The sequence below is a fragment of the Ochotona curzoniae genome, unplaced genomic scaffold, assembly GCF_017591425.1.
Source record: "Ochotona curzoniae isolate NIBS_2020 unplaced genomic scaffold, NIBS_Ocur_1.0 contig_4645, whole genome shotgun sequence".
NCBI lineage: Eukaryota > Metazoa > Chordata > Mammalia > Lagomorpha > Ochotonidae > Ochotona > Ochotona curzoniae.
Genome location: NW_024466353.1, coordinates 2,711,048 through 2,733,596, shown reverse-complemented (window position 1 = coordinate 2,733,596; position 22,549 = coordinate 2,711,048). Strand labels below are relative to the sequence as shown.

General features: G+C 40.7%; 1 long non-coding RNA gene across 1 annotated transcript in view; it reads left to right on the top strand.

The window, feature by feature from the left end:
• Positions 1–22,549, top strand: part of LOC121161159 — a 59,330-nt gene that overhangs the window by 13,133 nt on the left and 23,648 nt on the right. The window contains exon 3 of the long non-coding RNA XR_005884645.1: positions 7,032–7,130. This is a non-coding gene — a long non-coding RNA (uncharacterized LOC121161159). The remainder of the gene's footprint in view (positions 1–7,031; positions 7,131–22,549) is intronic.

The following is a 22,549-nucleotide window of genomic DNA, read 5'->3' as shown; positions in this document are numbered from 1 at the left end:
CACACATTCAGCGCAACATTTCTGATGCCACACGTGTGAGTTCTGTTTCTGTATAGACCATGCAGTCCTGCAACAGGCATCAAGTGAGTGTTCTGCAATGCAATGCGCTGAATTCTGACACAGCGCACCTGGAGTGGAAGTCAGATCTCATAGGTTAACAGTTCGGTCCCACAAGAATGCCCCTGCATCGGATGCCAGCTGTAAGTAGTGGCTTGTTATCCACACTTCTCGCTGGCCACTGGAAAGTTTGATTAATTTGTCAGAGCAGCTCGGAGAGCCCAAGGCAACACCTCACTTACACTTACAGGTTGAATGTTATCATCCTTCTGAAGATTTGTGTGTTGTGAGCCTGGTACCCAGGCTAACCCTGGGGCCGGGGGGAGGTGTTTGCATTTTGGGATTGTGTATCTTAATTTTTATTCCAAATTCTTGCTCCTGCTGAGATAAGGATTCAAAGCAGAGGCACAGACACAGTGCTTAAGTGAGAACTGGGTTTGCTTAATAGTGAGGACAAAAACACATTTGCCCCTGAAAGTGGGCAGGAAACTTCCTGTGGAGAGACATCTGTCATGAGGAGGCAGAGAGTTGCCAGTTGGGAGGGAGAGAGGATGAAGGCAGAGAACAATCCATGAGCATGATCTTGAAGCAGGCTTATGTTTTTCTTTAATCTATACGTATCTGTCTCTTTTATGCAGTAGTGGGTGGCCCCCTAATTAAATATACAAATTTGATGAAGTTTCGCTTCTGTGGCCTTTCTATAAATTTTTTTGGTGTCTTCATGTGGAGCACAACTTCCATGTGGCCCTGATGTCCAAATAAGATACAGGTGTATTATGGGAAAGTGGCCATACTGGATTAAACCCAAGGGGGTAGAGTTATAAATGCAGTGCTACACAGAAATTGCAAAAACTATTTCAGCTCAGTTATCACTACCTTTATTTCCCTGCCTTATTCCTCCACATCAGTTGGATTTTTGAAGAGGGACTAAGTGGTTTATGCTGGGAACCCGGTTCATTCTATAAAAGCTTAACTCTGGTCCATCTTGGTTCTCTCTGAGCCATTATAGTGTTGCTTGAACATTTGGCCTCCAAAACTGTGAGTTAAGTAAAAACAATTTCTTCTTAATATTAGTTGGCCCAAAATATTTTATCATAGCAATGGACTAATCCAACTGTTGATTTGTTGTGCATATCATTATGATTGTAGTGAGTGAGTGGCAAGATGAGTAGGCATGCAGTGCAGGCTCTGTTAAGGTGCCAGACACAGAAGCCTCAGTTGCTCTGGAATCTTTACGGAAGCTTAATTGTGAAGGCACGATTGCTTATTAACTGCATATCCAGGCCCTCTCTCTTCTTCAGAGGATAGGAGGTAAAAGTGAAAACCCCAAGCATAATACTGAATAAAGACAAGTTAAATATGAAAAGATTATATACTGTATGATTCCTGTTCTGTACCTTCCTGGCAATGGTAGAGATGGTGGAGGCAGTAAAAGGGGTCAGTGATTACAGGGATTGGAGAGGGGAAGGGCATGCATGCAGAACACGGAGGATCTCAAAGGCAGCGGAACTGTGCTGTGTGATTCTGCAACCATGAGTAGGTTTAACTGCCCATTAGTCCAGGGTGAAATGAGATAGAAAATGTTTGTGAAAACGGCTTCTAGGAATGAATAAAAGGATGAGATTTCAAAATCCTGAAGAAAGATGTTGGAAGCTTATCTCTGATTTTATTCTCTTAGAGGACTTACTTTCGTTTCTGGGAGAGAAAACTTGTAATATTAAGTTCACTTAGTATGTGTAGGACCTTGGAAGAAATTTTCTTCATGGGCCCGGTGCGATAGCATAATGGTTAAGATCCTCGCCTTTAATGTGCCAGGATCCCATATGGGCGCCTGTTCTAATTCCGGCAGCTCCACTTCCCATCCAGCTCCCTGCTTGTGACCTAGGAAAGCAGTCGAGGACGGCCCAAAGCCTTGGCACCCTGTACCCGTGTGGGACATCCAGAAAGAAGTTCCTGGCTCCTGGTTTCAGATCGGCACAGTACTGGCGATTGCAGTCACTTGGGGAATGAATCATCGGACAGAAGATCTTCCTCTCTGTCTCACCTCCTCTCTGTATATCTACCTTTCCAATAAAATAAATCAATCTTAAAAAAATGTTTTTTTTTTCTTCATGTGTCATGGGATGAAAGAATTTAGGTATAATTATTGCCCAAAGGGCAAATAAATTCATGCATGACACTTTGTATGTTTGCACTGTGTAAAATCAACAATGTTCCAAGTGTCAGTCTTGTACACAGTGTAGCATCTACTGGTATGGCAAGTGGCTCCGAATGTCGAATCCCACATTGACTTGACTGCCATGCTTTGCCTACATCTACCAGCAAGGTTTGTGTGTGATGGATGTAATGGCAATAACCAGAAGCCAGAGTGGAAAATAGAAACAATAATGAAACATGAGGAATTATAAAAAAGGGAACATCCATGCAAATATGCCTGAAACGTTAGGAGACCTGTTGCCAAAGTCAAGTGCCGCTTGACTATAGATATTGATCAGCTACTGTACGGCAGCACCCATTCATCTTACAAATTATCCCATCAAAACTTTTTGACAATTCCACTTTGACAAGCGTAACTTCGGGTGGTAAAATCATGATGTGTAAGGCATGAGTTTTGTATAACTAAACTTGTTAAAGTATTACAGTCACTGAATGTCACTGTTGTATTTATGTGAACACTGATTTGAAGCGCTGCCAGTATTAGGGGGAGTAATTCTATGGAGACATACTAATTCTTATTGATTGACAGAAATTGGTGTTTCTTGCCTTCCTTTAGGCAAACCACTAATTATATTATTAATCAAAGGTAATAACATCATTTGTATTCCCTTTTCAGTAACAATGAAAAGATTAAAATGCAAAATTATATTTAGAAGGTACAGGGTTTGCAATTATTTCCCCAAAACCTTGAATTAAGTTGAAATAAAATTTTTTTAAATGTATCTTTAAGTTATAGAAATACTGCTAAAAGTTTAAAAACTGTTTGAATCAGAAGTCAAACTGAAAATTGAATTGCTGATCATTGGTTTTAAATAAAAGTGATTTAGATTCCATATTTATTGTTTTGTTTAAAAAAACTAACAAATGGTATTAAAAACCTGTATATAGGGCCCGGCGCGGTGGCGCAAGTGGTTAAAGGTCCTCGCCTTGCACGCCCGGGATCCCATATGGCCTGTTCTAATCCCGGCAGCCCTGCTTCCCTTCCAGCTCCCTGCCTGTGGCCTGGGAAAGCAGTCGAGGACGGCCCAAAGCTTTGGGACCCTGCACCCGCATGGGAGACCCGGAAGAGGCTCCTGGCTTTGGATCGGCATTGCATCGACTGTTGTGCTCACTTGGGGAGTGAATCATCGGACGGAAGATCTTCCTCTCTGTCTCTTTTATAAAAATAAATCTTAAAAAAAAACCCTGTATATAGAGAAAATTTCTAATTGATTAATCTAACATCTAATATTCCTGTGATTGCCAAGATAAGGTGAAAAAAGTCAAATTGGTAACATGATTTAGTGTTACACCAAGAATTACTTATGATTGCCATTCAAAAAAGTCACATAAAATATGAATTTATTTTTAAATCATGTATAGTTTTTTAATAATATCATTTTTTGGCACTGACGCGAAACTTATCTTTAAATTTTCCATGCATCTTTTAGCATACCCTTGTACTCATATATAAATTTAAGAGTCATGTGGACTATTTAATACAGCTAAACTTTGATGAGTTGGGTTTATTTTAAAGATTTATTTTTATTATTTTTTATTGGAAAGGCGGATATACAGAGAGGAGAGACAGAGAGGAAGATCTTCCGTCCGATGATTCACTCCCCAAGTAAGCGCAATGGGCCGATGCTATGCCGATCCAAAGCCAGGAGCCTCTTCCGGGTCTCCCATGCGGGTGCAGGGTCCCAAAGCTTTGGGCCATCCTCGACTGCTTTCCCGGGCCACAGGCAGGGAGCTGGAAGGGAAGCTGGGCTACTGTGATAGAAACCGGCACCCATATGGGATCCTGGGTGTGCAAGGCGAGGACCTTAACCACTGCGCCACCACGCCGGGCCCGTAAACTTTGATGAGTTGTTAAAAAAAAAAAAAAAACAAATTGAACCAAAAGTAAAATAAGACATTTGACTTTCAGCCTCCCATAGCAAAGGCATGCTGTTGGGCAGGTGCTTGCTGTATTCTGAGACCCAGGATTTTCTGTGAAGTTTTGTGTCCTTTAGTCTTATTACTCAATCCTCCTCACACCCCAAAGCTTTGTCCCTCTCTGATGTTGGTAAATGCTTGATCCAAAAATTTTCCTAGTGTTGAAGTATGGTCCAGTGGTCCCTTGAATTCATCTAAATCTCATCACAACCCTACACAAAAGACCCTCCGACGATCCTTAGCCTTGCCCATGGGGGAAAAGTGGGCATAAAACAAGGACTTCTTTTCTTCACCATTAAAGGCCTTTTGTCTCGATCTCTGATCTTGGAACCTCCATGGAATGGTTTTTCATCACCTGTGTATTTCAGGAGAAAAAGAGACTTGCACATGCTTAGGAAGTTGGGGGGAATTGTGGGCATTGCCAGGCATGTGAGCGAGCACGCACATTCATTTCAGCAGCTGTAGGCTTAGGCTGGATCTCAAGTATCTCCAGGAGCTTCAGTAAGAGCTGAGTCCGTGATTCCTGTACCATCAAGACCCAACAGTTCCCCGATGCACCATCCATCCGTCCCCCTGTTGCCTTCAAAGAGTTGATGTTGTTGATTCTTGCTGCTTTTTCTGAATCCAGTTTAATTTCAATTGATCCTCTTCCCATACAAAGATTGATGAGAGATGGAATTGAGTACCAAAGCTGATAATTGTGCCTGCTGTAGTATCTGTGGCTTGGGACTCCATAGCCTGGCTTGTCCAATCATGATGCCGTAGCTTGGCCATACCACAGTGCCTGAGACCTTACAACTTCGTAAGCAGACTCATGCATGGCACGTCTCTCTAAGGGAGCTCTAAGTGCGGTGAGCACATGCGGGGTTACAGTTTTCAGTACGGTGCTGGTTTCTTGTCGATCATCTTGACTCCAAGACAGAAGATTAAATTTAGTGTTGGCCATCTGTTCTCTACCCCCAGCAGTCTTTTGGATTCTCTCCCTGTAAGTGATCCCCTTGTTTATACTCTTGCTTGAACTCAGAACCCTTTGTCTTCATGAAACTCAATCATCATCTTTGATCCCTCACAAACGTTAAAAATTCTGGAGAGGTCTCACTTAACTTATTACCTTCATCATCCTAGATGGAGATAAACTTCATTTTTTATACTATTTGTGCTCCTGTTTGTAATTGGAAAAGTTTTTTTTGTTTGTTTGTTTTTAGGGGAGGGGTTTCCTACAGCAGTTTCCATGTCATCTACATTGTAGGCATACCTAAAAATATTGTGACCTTCACATGAAAATATATATAACCTTAAATAACATCTGTTGTAACTGTATTTGTTCATTAGTTCTTGCAATGATCTTGTGAGGCAGGCATTACTGTTATACTTAGTAGCAGCTGAAAACATTAATTGTAGTTAATTGTGTTTATGAAAAGGAATTCAGAATGGCTATCAGTGGAGAACGTGCATTATAGTGTGTGTGTGTGTGTGTGTGTGTGTGTGTGTGCAAATGTGAGCGAAACTTGCCCTTCTGCAATCATGGTTGTGAAACACAAAGGCGTTTCATAAAGTTTTTGGAACTTTATGTGACAGCAGCGTCCCAGATGGCTACTCCTTCATAGTGGCCTGAGGAAGACAGTGGAAGATGGCCCAAGTGTTCAGGGCCCTGCAATCACATGGGAGATCTGCGTGATACTCCTGGCTCATGATTTCATCCTGGCTCAGACCTGCCCATTGTGGCCATCTGGCATATGAACCAGCAAAGAGGAAATCTCTCTCTAGCAATGACTTTCAAATAATTACATAAATCTTTAAAAATTATGTATGAATTTCAAAATGTTTTACACCAATATTTTCCAGATTTTTTGCAGTTATGTCCTAATTGTTGTTTTGGAAGGTGACATAACAGCTTTTATTATTCAGTAACCAAGATGCAAAAAGAGATGGATAATCCAAGACTAATTCGCAGTCAATGTAGTTAAAAGTTGAGCTCTTAAATTCTTCTTTCTGCTGTGCTACTTAATTGTGAACATCTTCCACACTGTGCATCTCAGTGTAACAACCCTACGACAATCCCAAATCAACAACCTGGCCATGTCTTACAATGAATTTCTTGGGCTGAGATCAGGAAGTACCTGCATAAGAGACTTCAGCTCTTGAGGCCAGCTGAAGCAGCCTGGTCTCTGTGGCCAACCCCCATTCCACCTTGGCTAGTTAGACAAAAGATGCCCAAACACCCAGTTCCAAGAATCCTCTTCATTCAACATAAATCAGGACTTATTCATGCCAACAGGCCTAGGAGGTTAGTGAGCAAATTTCTTGGCAACAACACAATGTATTTTCAATGGATGTGGAGACTCGGTGCTTTCCCATTGAATGAATAAATTGAAGTCAAAATCAGTGGGGTTAATGTCAATAGCATGATTTAGTCTTAGTGTTTATGAAGAACTTAAAATAGAATTTTACATTTAGAAATTGCTTTCCTGTCTTTTATTCTAAGTTATCAAGACAGTTCTATTCTGGGAAAGCTGCCACACTGAAGCCAATGACTTATTGAAACTAAAAAAATAAATGAACGGATGTTAGGCTTGCAAAGAAAAATTAGAGAATGGCAATCAATGTCATTTGATTCTAAAAAGAATTCGAGGGGACCACACCAAGATTTATGTCTTGGCAGCTACATGAAAAAGTGACTATTTTTAATTCAAAATGTCTAATCGATTCTATGATGCAAGTGAAGGTTTCATCAACACTGACTTAGTGCCACGACCAGAGTGTTTCTCAGCTCTGCTCCCATTCTGAGCCAATAATTCATTTTCTACATTTGCTAATACATTCTATGCTTCTCCTTTCAGGATCTGTCCAGTCCGTGGCAAACTACTCAAAAGCTGAAGACCTAGAAGAGACTCTGTGACTTTCTGAAAACAGCTGTCCACAGGTGAAAACAGACTCAGGTGAGAACTGCTGGGTTTCCCCTCTGCTGAGTTTTCATAGCATGAAAGCCTCTGGATCAATTCCTGGTGTATCATTGATAACTCTTGCATCTCCCAGCCCTGGAAGGTCTCTCTTGCCTCTTGTAATCCCTTCATACAATTAAAGGTAAGTGAGGTTTATTCTGTCTTCAAAGAGCCTGTCATGTGATGAGACTGTGTTATGCTCTATATTATACTATACCTACCATCTTAAAGGGAATTGTATCATCATAAATAAAATTCTAGGATGCATTCTGTCTGTACAATGCAAGGAAGGGAGTATCCCCCAGTGATATGTGGACTGTAGGGCAGTGTTTTATGAGGGAAAGATTCTTGGAGATTAATGGCCAATGTTTCCCTGATGGAACAAGTCTTTGGCAAAGTCTTGAAGAGGAACCATCCACACATAAAACACAAGTTAAGAGTGTGTGTGAGGGATGACAAGCCATTTTCCATTGCTTCAGTGTCTGTATGGGCAGAGGCTACTAGGGCCATGAGCCAGGCACCTGCACACACAGCGTGCTGGGGTAAGGGACTTAGATCTTTGTACACTGCACAGGAAAGGCATGATGAACTGAAGGCAGGAAATGAACTGGGTAGTTTCAAGTTTGCTAAATTACAGTGTTATCGTGTGTGTGTGTGTGTGTGTGTGTGTTGGGGAGGGGTGACTTTGAGAGGCCCACTTCTGGAATTAAGAATCCTGTTGAAGATTTGGATATCATGGCAGCCATTACTGGATTTTGGTTCCACGATATTCATAAAGGCAACTGGAGCCAAGTGGTTTGGGTTTGAAGTATGTCCCTACCGCTGTGTGGTCATGGACAACTCGTGACTCTCCCAGCCCCATTTTATTCATGTATACAATAGTATTGAAAATAGAGTGCTCTGATTCTCTGCCTTTTAAATAAACAAATACATAAATAAATATCATTTTTTTAAAGTGAGGAGAAAGTGGAGCTCTCTCATCGGTGGCTTTGAAAATCAGCAAATCGATCACAATAATTGGTAAAGCACACTGCACTTCATAAATGTCAGCTCTCACGTCATAAAGAGAAAGAGATGGATGTGTAGGATGGAGTATTAATGGCATTCCTGGACAACAGAGCCACTTCTTCCAACCTAAAATCTTATAAACAATTGTTTTTACTCCAGCAAGGATTCACATTAAACAAACCAAAAGGCATATCAAAGTGAGAAAAGGGATGTGCGTGGTGTTTTATGAAAGAAATCTTGACCTTATTGACATGCTGGCTTTCATTTTACAAGGTTGATGAGCTGGTGCAGTCTTGTGTTAAATGAGGTGCTAGAAAGGTGCAAAAATGGAGTCATTGTTCCTTTGATGTGTTCACAGATGATGAGAAACTTTTGGGACAGCGGGTAGCTGTGGATTCTGTCAGCATTTGCAGGGCTGTATTGCCCTGAGGTACTTAATCGTCTTGCAGATTTCTCTGCCTGGTTTTGTAAGCTGTCGTAGTATCTCTTCATGCCTAGCTGAGGACAGTTCAGTAACGTGCAGATGTGAGGTAGTTCATTGAATTTGATCTGTTTTTATGCATTTTACCTTTTTAAGATCGTTTTGATGTATTTAGGATTTGTATTTCATTTATTTGTTCTGCATTTAAATCCTCGATTTATTTGGAAATATGTCAAGATAAAAAAAAAAGGATAATTGGGAGCTTAAAATAATGTGAAAACAATCAGCCGGAGTTGTATGACGTCCATTTTCTTAGGACTGCGAACTCCCTGAGCTCGGCAGGTGTTGTCTCTCTCTGCCTTCTATGGACCTACGTCTCTCTGACCAAGCCAGGTATAGCCCAGCCTTGAAGATGGAGTGTCGGATACTGTGAACTTCTTGGTGGGATCAATGCTATCGTCATCCTAAAATCGTTATAAAATTACAGTGCAAATTTTACAGGAATGTTTCTATTGTGAATTTAACAGTCTTCTCTAATTTTAGTCCCGTGGCAGTCTATTTTTAGCTCAAGCAATTAACAGAGAGGAAACAGAAATTGTTTCAAGGGAAAGTACTTATGAAATAGACTAGTAGACTGAAATTATTTAAATCCATAAAAGGCAGTAGAAAATAATTAGGAAAGCCAGACATCATTATCATCATCTTCACGATAATTATAATAATTATTTTGCCACAAATTTTCAAGTGTCAGGACAAATGTAATAGAAAACATCACTCTTTAAAAAGTTGTGTGTTCAGGGCCCGGCATATTAGCCTAGTGACTAAAAGTGTTAACTTTGCATGTGCCGGGATCCCATATGGGCACTGGTTCATATCCCGGCTGCTCTACTTTCCTTCTAGCTCCTGGCCTATGGCATGGGAAAGCAATGGAGGATGTGTGTTCAACATGTTAACTATAAATTTGCAAAATGAAACACACAAAAAAATCTAGGTGACTTTTAGTTTGATCATAATTCTTAGTTACAGCACCAAAAGAAAAAGATTAATGCACTATTTTATCAAAATTAAATAATGTCTCTCCTTTTCTAAAAGATTTATTTATTTTTATTGGAAAGACGGATTTATAGAGAGAAGGCAATTCAGAGAAAAAGATCTTCCATCCACTGGTTCAGTCCCCAAGTGGCCACAAGGACCAGAGCTGAGCCCACCCGAAGCCAGGAGTCAGGAGCTTGTTCTGGGTCCCCACACAGGTTCAGGGTCCCAAGGTTTTGGGCCGTCCCTGACTGCTTTCCCAGGCCACAAACAGGGATCTGGATGGGAAATGAAGCAGCTGGGATATGAACTGGTGCCAATATGGGATTCCAGTGCATGCAACACGAGGACTTTAACCACTAGGTTTCGGCACTGGGTCCAATAATGTCTCCTGTAAACAACAACAACAACAAATTGGAATAAAAAACCAGCCACAGGCTGGAAGAAAATCTTTTCCAAACATATATGGAATGTATAAAGATCTCAGAAAACTCAACAATAGCAAAAATTTTAAGATTCGGTTGAAAATGGACAAAAGGTCTGAACAAAGGATCCTCAACCAAAGTGATCTATAAATGACGACGAAACACATCAGATCCTCAACATCGTGTGTCATAAGGGATCTGAAGATTAAAGCAGCCGTCAGATATCAAAACGATCCTGTTAAAATGCCGGAATCTAAACACTGATGACCTTAAATGTCATTGAGGGTATAGAGAAGCAGAAAGCACGAGTGTTGGTATGCGAAATGATAGATTCACTTTCGAAGAGAGAATGGGAGTTTTCTACAAAAATAATTACACTCATCATGTGATCCTGCAGTTATGCTCTCTGGTGTTTACCCAGAGGTACGTTTTATTTACCAGACTCCCGCAGGACTGTGTACAGCATAGATAGACCATCAAAACTTGGAAGTACCCATGATGCCCTTCAATAGATGAATGGATAAATGGGAAATGCAGTTCTCCAGTGATTAAAAATAGATGAGCTATCAAGTCAGAACATGACATGGAGAAAGCTTAAATGCTTTTTGTGAAGCGAAGATGCCAATTTGAAAAGGCACGTGGGATGATTCCTAATTGCATGCTGTGATGGGAAAGACGAAACTGTGGCTGTGGCGGCAGAGTAGTGGTTGGCCTGAGCTCCAGAGGAAGCACAGGGGCTGTTTGTACAGCACTGTAGTGATGGACACATATCCTTGTATATTGATTAAACCTATAGAACCATACAATGCAAGAGTGAACCCTAAATTAAGCATACACTTTAGTTAGTAGTAATGTATTGCTATTACCTTAGCAGTGTACAAATGTACAACATTAATGCAAGCTGTTAAAAATAAAGGAATTCCAGGCCCGGCGTGGTAGCCTAGTGGCTAAAGTCCTCACCTTGCATCCACCAGCATCCCATATGGGTGTCAGTTTGAATCCTGGCTGCTCCATTTACCTTCCAGTTCCCTGCTTGTGGTCTAGGAAGGGAGTGGAGAATGGCACAAAGCCTTGGGAACCTGCACCTGCGAGGAGACCCAGAACAAGCTCCTGCTCCTGGCTTCGGATTGGCTCAGCTCAGGAAGTTGCAACTACTTGGAGAGTGAACCAGCAGATGGAAGATCTTTCTGTCTGTCTCTCCTTCTCTGTGTAAATCTGGCTTTTCAATAAAAAGAAATAAATCTTTTAAAAATAGATGTATTTTCAAAAAAAAAAAAAGAGAAAAGGATTTCTAGTTCAATGGTGGAGTTTAAAGTATATGGGAACCCTCTGTAGTTTTTGTTGTTTTTTCTGCTAGCCTAAAACATCTTAATAAATACTCTATCAGTTTAAAAAATGAGGTATTTCTGTTGCATTGATGACTTGTCCAGGGAGTGCCTTGAGTTCTATATGATGTTTCAGGCACCGAGCCAGCCTTCCTGGTAACTTCTGGTGCTTCATGGTGGGTTTCTGATGCTCAGCAATTTTAGGAGCCAAAGTAGAATAGGATGGAATTGTATTGCCTAGTTTCACATGAAGGGGTAGAGCTAGTTGTACCCACACCTCCAGGAAATGATTTCCAGGAAAAGTGTACCTCGGGCGGAGAGGCATAGGATTATGTCTTGTCGTTCATTGGGTTCCTGGAACCTTACGGTGGTGAATCAGAAACACTAGGCCTTTTTGTTCAGTCATTTCTATGGATTAATGAATATCCGTATCCCCTTTCTCCCACAAAAAGGAATCAGTTAGAATGGGCCAAGTGGGGTAGAAAAGATTTTATCTTTCAGAATGAAGTAATGTCAGGCAAAGACATGGAAGATTTAGAACTTGTGGAAACTATCTCTTGCATTATGTGTTTTTAAAATCACAAGAGAATCTTAAGAATTTATGTTATTGTGTGATATAGACCACGATGGAGATACTTATAAATTCTATAATAAATCTGAACACAATCTTTGGTTTTAGACCCCCACTTCAAAACTCTATCCTGTCTCGGTTGCTCATCTCAAGCAAATTTCTGAAAATTCTTTAGTTGGCTTCATCATGTGGAGAAAGTTCCTATTTACCCAATGGGATGTTGTAAGGATATTGACAAAGGTGTAGTTCAGAGCCTGTTACATAAGAAACGTGAAGAAGTATCAGCAAACACACTGCATCCTCAATGTAGCCCTGATCCGTGAAGGCACTGGAAATGCTACATCGCGACCACTGGAATCTGTACAGAATTGGAAGGAAGGGTGCAGTAATTCTTAGGGAAACAGCATAAACAGAACATCAGATACTTTGATGGGAACTGTGGCATATTAAAATAACATGGGAAGCCGCTTTTTAAAAAATCCCACAGCAAAGTAAAATTTTTGTACCACTCTACTTCCTAATGATTCGGGGGTTTAGAAAATTCAGGAGAAAGGGGGTTGACCAGTACATTTGGTTGTTCTGCTTGGCGGTGTGCGTGTGTGTGCATATATTTTTACTTTGCCAGAACAAATGAGAAAAGGCCTAGAATGAGGAAAATCTGATCACGAGGTGTGGTCCACAGTTCAGCAGAACCTTATTCTACATCTTATCCGTTTTACTGTGGACTCAGTTCTTCCCGGACCAGCTAGGATTCCGACACATAACATGATCCCTTTTAAGTTTTCCAGCTTTAACCTGCAAAACACTTTAGGAGAGTTGAGGTTTGTCCTAGGATGGAAACTTTTTCACAAAGGATTTTAGATCTTTGAATAAAGTGAGCTGAAGAAAATAAGAAAACCGAGCTATTTTTCAAAGCTTAAAATCAGATACAGCCTCAGTTCTGGAGCTTAAAGGATCATCTGTGTCATTGTTCAATTTTATTATGTACTAATTTCATAGGAAATGCAGGTATTCTAAAAATATGAATGTATTTTTCCCCTCACTTTAAAAAAATTCTCATAAGATAAACCTAATATAATACTACCATTTGATTATGTTACTTGTAATTGAGTAGTATTAAGTGCTTTTACATTATTATGTTAATAATAATATGTAATGTAATAATGCAAATGCAAAATGTAAAATGCTTTTATATTATGGTGCAACCATTATCGCTATCTCCAGATCCTCCACTACAGCACCCAGCTTTATTGCATTATTGACAAAAAATTGTATATAATTAGAGTATAAAACATGATTATTTGACGTATGTGTAGAACTGGTTGCTGTTTTTCCACCCTAATTATCATATCCATCATCATTTTGTGTGTGTGTGTGTGTAACAAGAGAATTTGAGATCTTTTCCTCCAGGTGAAATTCAGCAGTTTGCTACTTTCTAATTAACTGTGGTCATCACATCCTGCCGTAGAAGTCCAATTCTTGCTCACTTACAACTGGAGATTTGAAACTTTGCTGCTTTGACCAAGAAGTCATTTTTACTCTCCCAGCTCCGTGCTGTCTGTTGCTAGGAGTTAAACTAGCGTTGCCCTCCTCGTATAAGGGAGATTGTGTAGTATTTTACTTTCTGTGTCTTATTTATCTCACTTGGCACAGTGTTCTCCATGTTGCTGTGAATGGCAGGATTGCCATTGCTCAATCATAGTCCATTGCAGGAACAGGCATTGTGATGCAGTGAATTAAACTGCTGCTTGGGGTACCTGTGTCCCGTATCAGAATGCCAGAGCTGGTGTGGCTGCTCCATGCTTCCCTTCCTGCATTTCTGCTAATGAACCCAGCAGATAGGGCTTGATTTCCCTGACAGGTAGATCCCAGCCCCCCCACATGGAGATGACAATGGAATTCCCGACCCACCCGCAGCTTCTGTAGGCTTTGGGAAATGAATCAACGGATTGAAGACTCTCTTTCCATTCACCCGTCTCTCCTCTTCTCCTTCCACCTCTGTCCTCTTTTCCTCTTAATTTGCTATTTTAAAATAGTCTATTGTGTGCCCGCGTGCGCACGCGCGCGCACACACACACACACACACACACACACACACATTGTCCTAACCTATTTTCTGTTGCTGCAACAATACACCTGAGCCTGGGCACTTTCTGAAGAGGAGCGGATCACCGAGTCCACAGCTTGAGGCCAGTGCCTCCGTGGCACAACACTCCCGTCTTGTGGTGAAGGTGACAGCTCGTTGTGGGGGTGCCTGAGAGAGTAGTGAGCAGGTGTGTATAAAAAACATGACACTGGTGGAGGGTCCTTGCTTTGTCATAGTGTGTGCAACTAAAGCAGAAATGACAGCCCTAGCTTGCTGCCGGGCAATGGGTGTTAATCCTTTCTGAGATTAACAGGACTCAGGATCTATAGGTTACATCATATGTTAATACAGTTACTTTGGGCAACAAACCACAGCATCTGTGGATGATGTGTTACATGGAGTATTGAGTCTCCTACTAGCGTTATATTGCTATGAATCTCCCTTTTCATATCTGTTATTATTGCTCTCCGTATTTTGATGTTATGATTCTGGGCACAAAGATGTTGGCAGTTTTCTTGATGTGTTGACCTCTTCATCATTATGCAAAGACCTCTTTTATCTCTTTGTAGTTCTTGACACAGAGTTTATTGTATGTGACAGAGCTATCTATTGCTCTCTTTTGCTTTCCACTTGCAGAGAATTTACCTGTCTTTTCACTTGGAATCTCTCTGTCTCCTAAAGCTAAAGTAAGCTACTTACAGGCAGCAGACTTTTGAGTGTTATTTTTCAATCCTTTTAGCCATTCTATATAATTTATTCAGAAAATTTAATACCTTTACTTAAAATAATTGTACATATAGAGGAACCTACTGTTGGCATTTTGTTAGTCTTTTTTTAGGGGCGGGGGTTGTTTTATAAAACCTTTGTTTCTTGCTGTCCTTATTATAGTGCGTTGATTTTCTGTCATAATATTCCTTTATGTTTGCAACTTGTGTGTTTGCTGTAGGTTTTCATGTTGGTTACCATGAAGCCCACATGCATGATCTTAGTTGCACATACTTAGTTAAACCTCATAACTCAACTCTGATGACATATAAACTCTGCACATTAATTTTATTTTTTATATCATAATATGTAGACTTTTGTAATCTCTATCAGCTGTCAAGTTATAGTAGTTATTTTTGAAATGTTTTTTTTTATTTTTTATTATTTGAGAGACACGGAGACACACAGAGAGAGCCACACACAGGCAGAGGAAGATCTTCCATTTACAGATTCAATAAACAAATGCGTGTAACAGCTACAGCTCCGATTGCTAACTCCTGCTGCATGGAGCTCAGCTTATATTCCACACATGTGCCAGGAGCTTAAGCTATCCTCTTCTCTTTTCCACTGTGTGAATCAGCAGGACTCTGGAATTGGAGGTGGAACTTGGGCTAGAAATCAATCACTCTAATACGGGGTGTGAGCATGCCAAGTGGTTTGTTTCCTAATTTCTGTTCCAAATGCCTGTACCCTAGGGTCATTTTTATACATTTGTTCATTAACATTTATTCTAAATTATAAACTGGCTTGCATACCATAATTGCAGAATTACAGCGTTCTAAATGTGACTATGTACTTACTTTCAGTAATGGATGAACAACTTTTTTTTGTTTGTTTTAATAACTGTAGCTTTTTTTGTAATTAATCCCCCCAGCTTTGTTTGTCTAGGTAGAAATCTTGTCCTATTTTTCTGAGGGACAGTTTTTCAGAGTATTATGAGTGTAGAGTTTTGCCCTTGCGTTATTATATGGGCAACTTTCTGCTCTCTCACGGCCTGCAAGATGCCGATTGAGAAATCCTGTTAGCCTCACTGGCACTTACCTGTATGTGATGTGCTTCTTATCTCTGCTGCTTTTAAAACATGTTTGTCCTTGCTTTGTGACTTCTGGCATATGTGTGATTGCAGGAGCTAACTGTGGCCATACATGAGTTAGCAAAGGCTTGGCCTAGAGGTGGGTATGCGACCAACTGTGAACACACATGTGCCTGTGGGGACCCAGGGATTGGGGCTGGTGGTGTGGAGGAACGTGAGTGCAAAGGCTGGCTGAGGACTTACACGTGGCATTGGAGGCTAGTGACCAGAGTCAGGATTCAGAGGCCAACTGTAATGTCAAGATACAGTGGGTGTGAGTGATGGAAGGACCGACTCCACACACGTGGCTGTGAGAGATGTGTGCATACAACTACATGGGCCAGCTGCATGCTTAGTCACAGCTGCAGATCCAGTGTTGGGATTGTGGCTACCTGTGTGTGTGCACACACAGGGGTAAGACACGGGTGCATATGTAGGGATGGGAACGGGGGCAGCTTGTGGGTGTGTATATTGTGGCTATGGTGACACAAATGGAAGAGAGAGAGGAGCACTTAATGCAGCAGGGCCCTCATGGAGATCACTGCTACTGGATTGGATGTTTGGTTCCTCTTGGCCGAAGCTTCTGGGGCTCCCCGTATATCAGACGGGGCTGCTGGTGTTCAGTCCTGCGGGGTGCAGGGCAGATGGTGGCCACAGGCCTGCTGAGGCCTTCAGTGGGAGAGGTGGCCAGGGTCCTGCGCAGAGCAGATTTCTGGGACCTACATTGTTGTATGACTGCATGATTGATGCTGCTAGTCCCAAGCCTTCTTCGTTGTTTAATAGCCATCACCAGACGACTCACTTCTGCTAGTCTCTCCGACAATCTGGGTGATGTGAAACTGAGCAGGTATGGTTGGAGCAGGTCCCTGAAAGCCTGGGGAAGCTGTCATTATTTGTAAGTTGTTGATGTTATTCCTTTCTTGTAGTATTTTTGCAGATATTTTCTCCAGGTCTCTGGCTTATTGTCTCATGCATCTGAATTTCATTTTTCTTTTAGGGTGAACTACATTTAATGCATGTATGTGAATGCATATTTGTGAATCCAGTCTTTTTCAATGGATGTTTGAGTTGTTTTCATCTGTTGGTGATAAAAAAATATGTTATTAGAAATAGTGCTATACAAACATCTAAGGTCTTTCTTTTTACTTATTTGGATGTATACCCAAAAGTTAAATTGCTTCACATCTCTTTACTGTTAAAATTTCTTACATACATTAGACAAGAATTATTTTTTAGAGATATTTATTTTTATTGGAAAGGCAGATTTTACAGAGAGAAGGAGAAACAGAGGAAAAGATCTTTCATCCCCTGGTTCACTCCCCAAGTGGCTGCAATGGCCAGAGCTAGGCTAATCTGAAGCCAGGAGCCAGGAGCTTCTTTGGGTCTCCCAAGTGGGTGCAGAGTCCCAAGGCTTTGGGCCGTCTTTCACTGCTTTTCCAGGCCACAAGCAGGGAACTGAATGGGAAAGTAGAGTAGGCAAAGCATGAACTGGTACCCAGATGGGACCCTGGTGCATTCAAGGCAAGGATTTAGCCACTAGGTCATTGTGTCCAGTCCAAGAGTTATTCTTAATTATTGTTTTTGTGAATAGTGGTGATGATAAGGCAGAATTATAACCTTTTGTATTTGTGTGGTCTTTTACTATTTCTTATTGTCAGTGAAAAAATGGATCAGCAGTCTGCCAGCCTAAGGACTGGACATAGCCTACCCTGAAGGGAAACTGAAATCAGAGGAACAAATGGCAACTTGTGAACAGCTTTTAATGACAAAAGAGATGCCCCGTAGTTTTCAGCTGAAAGTGTAAATCCTGGTTTCGAATAGGAGTCCGATGAGAGGACATTAGAGTAAAAGACCTGAAAAGATGACGGAGAATCCAAATGAAAACCCTTCCCCTGCTTCCTTATAACCCAAAAATACCTGGACCAGCACAACACAGTAATACAGTGTTTGCTTTTATATTCAAAATGTTAAGAAATAGGCACAGGGGTCTTAAAGCTAGGGAAGCCTCACTTCTGTTGTGCCGAGAGATTTGGTTCAGCGAGGTTATTATATAAATATGAAGCATACATTTTCTATTTGGGGTCTAGCTAACAGTTGTGGCACTTTATCCTCAATGTCTTCCAAAAATATGCTTACGCAATATAACTAAACTTTGCATCGCGCAATGTCATTCTGGTTTCTGGGATGCCCTCTGGTGATGGCCCGAGTGCTTCGGGGACTGCCACCCATGAAGGAGACCCTGCTGAAGTCCACGTTCCTAGCTCTGAGCATGTCAGTTCTGGCAGTTGTGGCCTGCACAGGAGTCAGTCGGCAGATGAAGATCTCTCCATTTCTCTCCTTGTCCCTGGATTCTACCTCTAAAACAAACAAAACACGTTTTGAAACAATTATCATTTGGGCGCAGACATTCAGTCTGCTCTTGAAGAGACTTGTAAGGAAGCACTTGTGTCAGACATCTGGCTCTGGTTCCTGGTCCTGTCTTCTTGCTATTGCAGATCCGGAGAGGCCCTGTTGCTAACCCAAGGATCTGGGTTACTGCTGCCGCTGTAAGAAACATGAGTTCCTCACTCCTGGGGTCATCCATGGCTCTGCTTTTGCTATTGAAGGGGCGTGGGAGTGAGAACAGCTCGCTCTGTTTCTCCCTGCCTGCCTACAGTCTGTCTCTCTACACCTCAAGCAAAAAATTTAAAACATCCTTGTAAGGATCCTTGGCCTAATTTAGTCTAATTATAACTAAAGATTTATCTTCAGGAAATGCTTTAGGGTCTATTGGATTTATTGCTCTGCTTTTTAAAACTCAAGATGAAATAATTTCTATAACACACTCTATGTTACATAACACGAAGGAAAAAAAGCCAGTTAGCTGAACATCAAGGTGGTCCCCAGACCTAACACATGTACCGTGCAACAGAATGTCACACATGTGAGCACAGATGAGGGAGTCTCCAGTTAAATGATCAATAATTGGAAATCAAAGGAAATTATGTCATCAAGGGATGCTGCAACGCGAGAAGATTTTAAGAATGTGATGTAGACTTTAGTAGTTCTGCCCTTAAATACAAGAGCCATTTTTTTTTCAGTAGCTGCTGGAAAGAACATATAATAAAATTTAATATCTAATTCTCATTCAGAAATAGGTTTTAGAACGCAACATGTCTGTGTTTGCTCTTCATATCCATTTAAACAACAGTTTGTTTACTTGAAGAAATTGCAACTGTAGAGAAGTAATCAGTGTCTTCCAGTGACTTACACGACACCGTCTCCACTCAGAAACCCAGAGAGGGCAGCCGGGCAGATCTCATTGTGCACCCAGCCCACCAAGTCCTACCCTCTTCCCCCAAAGTCAGCTTGTCAGACCAGGCATAAGGTTTTAAAAGAAGAGATTGAAACTATGATTCAATCCAGATTTGCAATTTTTCTGGCTGCTTGTCAATGAGATTTGAAACTTCTCCAACCTTATTCTCTGGCTCCAGCAGAGCTGGAAACTAAAGAATTTGGTTTTGCAACGTGGTGTCCTCAAAGAACGCTTTCTTTCACGTTAGAGAATCACGGCAGGTAAAGTCAAAACATTTTCTTTCACTTTCTTTGGACTTTCCAGGGTCTTGTTTAACCAGTTTATGTGGCAAAACAAATTTGCCAAGAAGGTGCATTTCTTTAGTGGTCTTTGATCTTCAAGGAACAAACAAAAATTGGGGCTACCGTCTTCTTCAGACAGATTTGCAAATGTATGTTCGAAGCCCCAGCCGTTGTTGGAGCCTCTCTGCAGTTAAGCCAGGCGTTCATGTGTAGAGCAGCTCTGTGTTTTCTTAGTGTAAATTTTTCATGCTGCTTTTTTTTCTTGAGCAAACGGTCTTTCTTTAATAAAGTTAACCCTTTAGGATCACCCCAAACATTTTTCATTTCATTTTCAAGAATATTTGAAAGCAGAATTTGCTATGCTGTGATGACAACATCAGGATTTTCATGTTTTTCAAGAGAGCTGCAAATTCTTGGCATAGAACCAACTGGAAGAACATTGCCAGTTTAACGCCAACACAGACTTGTTTTCTAAATATGAAGATAAAATATGAAAAATGTATGTCTTGGGACTTGCTTATTTCAGGCAGCTGTTACAGCAGAAATAATTCCTTGCTTCTCACCAATATATACAATTCCTATAAGAGCTGTACACCACGGCATTCATTTTTGCTTTCGGAATCTTTAATATGTCACTCCATTCTCTTCTGGCCTGTAGAGTTTCCTGTGAGAGGTCTCTTGTGAGTCTGATTGCCAGTCCTCTTTTTGTCAATTGATTTTTTTCACGTGCACATTTAAGGATATTTTCCTTATATTCTACTGAAGAGAGATTGATTATCATGTGTCATGGTGAAGATCTTTTTGGGGCAGCCCTATTGGGAGTTCTGTGCCCCTCCTATATTCTGTTTCCCAATTCTTTCTCCAGATTAGGGAAATTTTCCTTTGCTATTTCATTAAGTACATTTTAAAACCCAGTTTCTTTTTCTGCATCTTCTGGGGCTCCCATAACCTTTAGATTTGGCCTTTTAATAGTGTCTCTTCATTTTTGAATATTTTTTTGGCTTGACCCAGCTCTGCTTCCAACTGTTTGATTGTTTCCCTATTGTAACAAGAGATATCTTCCAGTCCTGAGATTCTTTCTTCTGCCCCCTTCATTCTATTGAGATTTTCCACTGAATTTTTAATTTGTGCTTTTGCGTCCTTCATCCCCAATAATGCGGTTTGATTTTGTCTCAGTGTTGCTATTTCCTATGTGACATGCTCTTTAAATTCCTTGAACTCTTGAATGTGCTTCTCATTGTTGATAAGGAGCTTTAGAATGAGTTTTCTGAATTCTGCATGCCCCATTTTCTCAGTGTCTTCCTCAGTTCACGCTGAGATCGGCAAAGGGTTCTGCTCCTTTACAGGGGAGCCTTTAGTAATATTGTACCTCTGTCTCTTCTTTTACTCTTGGTTGTTGCACTTCTGGTCAGCAGATTCTTCTCCTTAAGGCAGGTTTCTAAGCTGTGTCACCCACAGGTCTACAATTCGATTTTACTTATTGGAGTTATCACATGGTGAGTTTCAGGTCTGGACTCTTATGTTAGACTCCACTATGTTCTCTGTAAGCCCACTTCCTTGTTCACCACCCTCCACCTTCTGTGATGATTTGATTATTTTTTAATGAAAACTTTCCTTTGGAGATTCCAATAACTGCGTGGGAACAGTGATGTGTAGCTAAATGTGTTCAGGTTCTTTAAAACAACATCATTAATTATAATTTACAGATGATAAAATTCTGTGGTTTCCAGTGTAATGTTCTATGAGAGGTAACAACAGATGCTTACAGCTGCATAGCCGTGTACATAATCATAATAGCGAAGTTGCTATTCTTCAGTTTGTTACACAAAATTTCTTGGAGTTTCATGTGACTTGGGATCAGCGTGTTAATTTATGGAACTATTTAGTGTAGAGACTTTTTAGTTTCTCTGAGTGATTCACAAACTTTTCTTCCAAGTGTTTTCTCATGGCCCTTTGCCTTAAGGCTTCCTGCTATGGTTTGAATATTAGTTTGGGTGTTTCCAATATTAAAAAGAAGAAGAAGAAGAAGAAAAGAAGAAATAAGGAAATAAAGACAAAAGAAAGCTAATTCAATCGTATTACTCGAAAGTGAGTCATGAGAAGAGTTGAAATTAGATTTAGTTATTAAGTTAGAGCTCCCATGATCAAATCATGGTGACATTCTGAGGAGTTGTGGACACATACCGCCTTTTACCACGTGTTGCTCTGTGCTCTCGAAAGACTCTGCCAGCAAGGGATCATTCATGAGCTGCCCAGCCAGTGGAGCCTGCCTTGCACTGTAACCATGAGCCAACACAGTCTTTCCTTCATAATTAGCTTGTTTTAAGTATTTCATTATAGTAAAGGAAAGCTGACCGATTCAGTACCCCTTCTAGTATATCAGGCACCCGACAACCACTGATCGATTTTGTATCTTCACTCTTTCGAAGTTTTATGTTAATAAAAATCACGTATGTTAATGAAATCACACATCTGGCTTATTTCACCTGACATAATGCTTTTGAAATTCTTCTCTGTTGCTGTGTTTCTAAATAAGACATCAGTTCTCATTGTGAAGTAGTGTTTGATTTCATGAGTGTATCTCACTTTACCTATCAATTTGCTAGTTGGTTGACATTTGAATCGTTTCTAGATTTTGCCCTGCTTCTTTCCATATTAATTTTGTAATGTGTACATTCTTTCATTAGAATAAACATAAGCATTTTAAAAGCTTGTGAGAAGTAGGAGTGAAAAGTAAGTTTATTCTGATGTAAAAAAACCTTGAATTCCTCGCATGCTATAGATTTTGAAAAAGCTCCTGAAAAATTTGTATCATAAGAAAACTCATGGATTTCAAAATGTTTACACCAGAGTAAACTTACGTTATCAGCATTTATCAGAAAATCATTTGTTGGAGAAGTAGAAAGAGAGAGAGAGAGAGCGCACACATGAGCTCCAACCAGCTGGTAAACCCCAGAAATGCTCATTGTGACTCCCACCCAGCAGAGCCAAATTGGAACCCAGGAATGCAACTGCAGCGTCCACAGAGATGGCAAGGATTGGGTTACTGGGGCCATCACCATTGCCTTTCAGTGTTAACAGGAAGCCGACCTCAGGAGAGGGAGACAAGTGTTGAATTCCAGTCCTCTTATATGG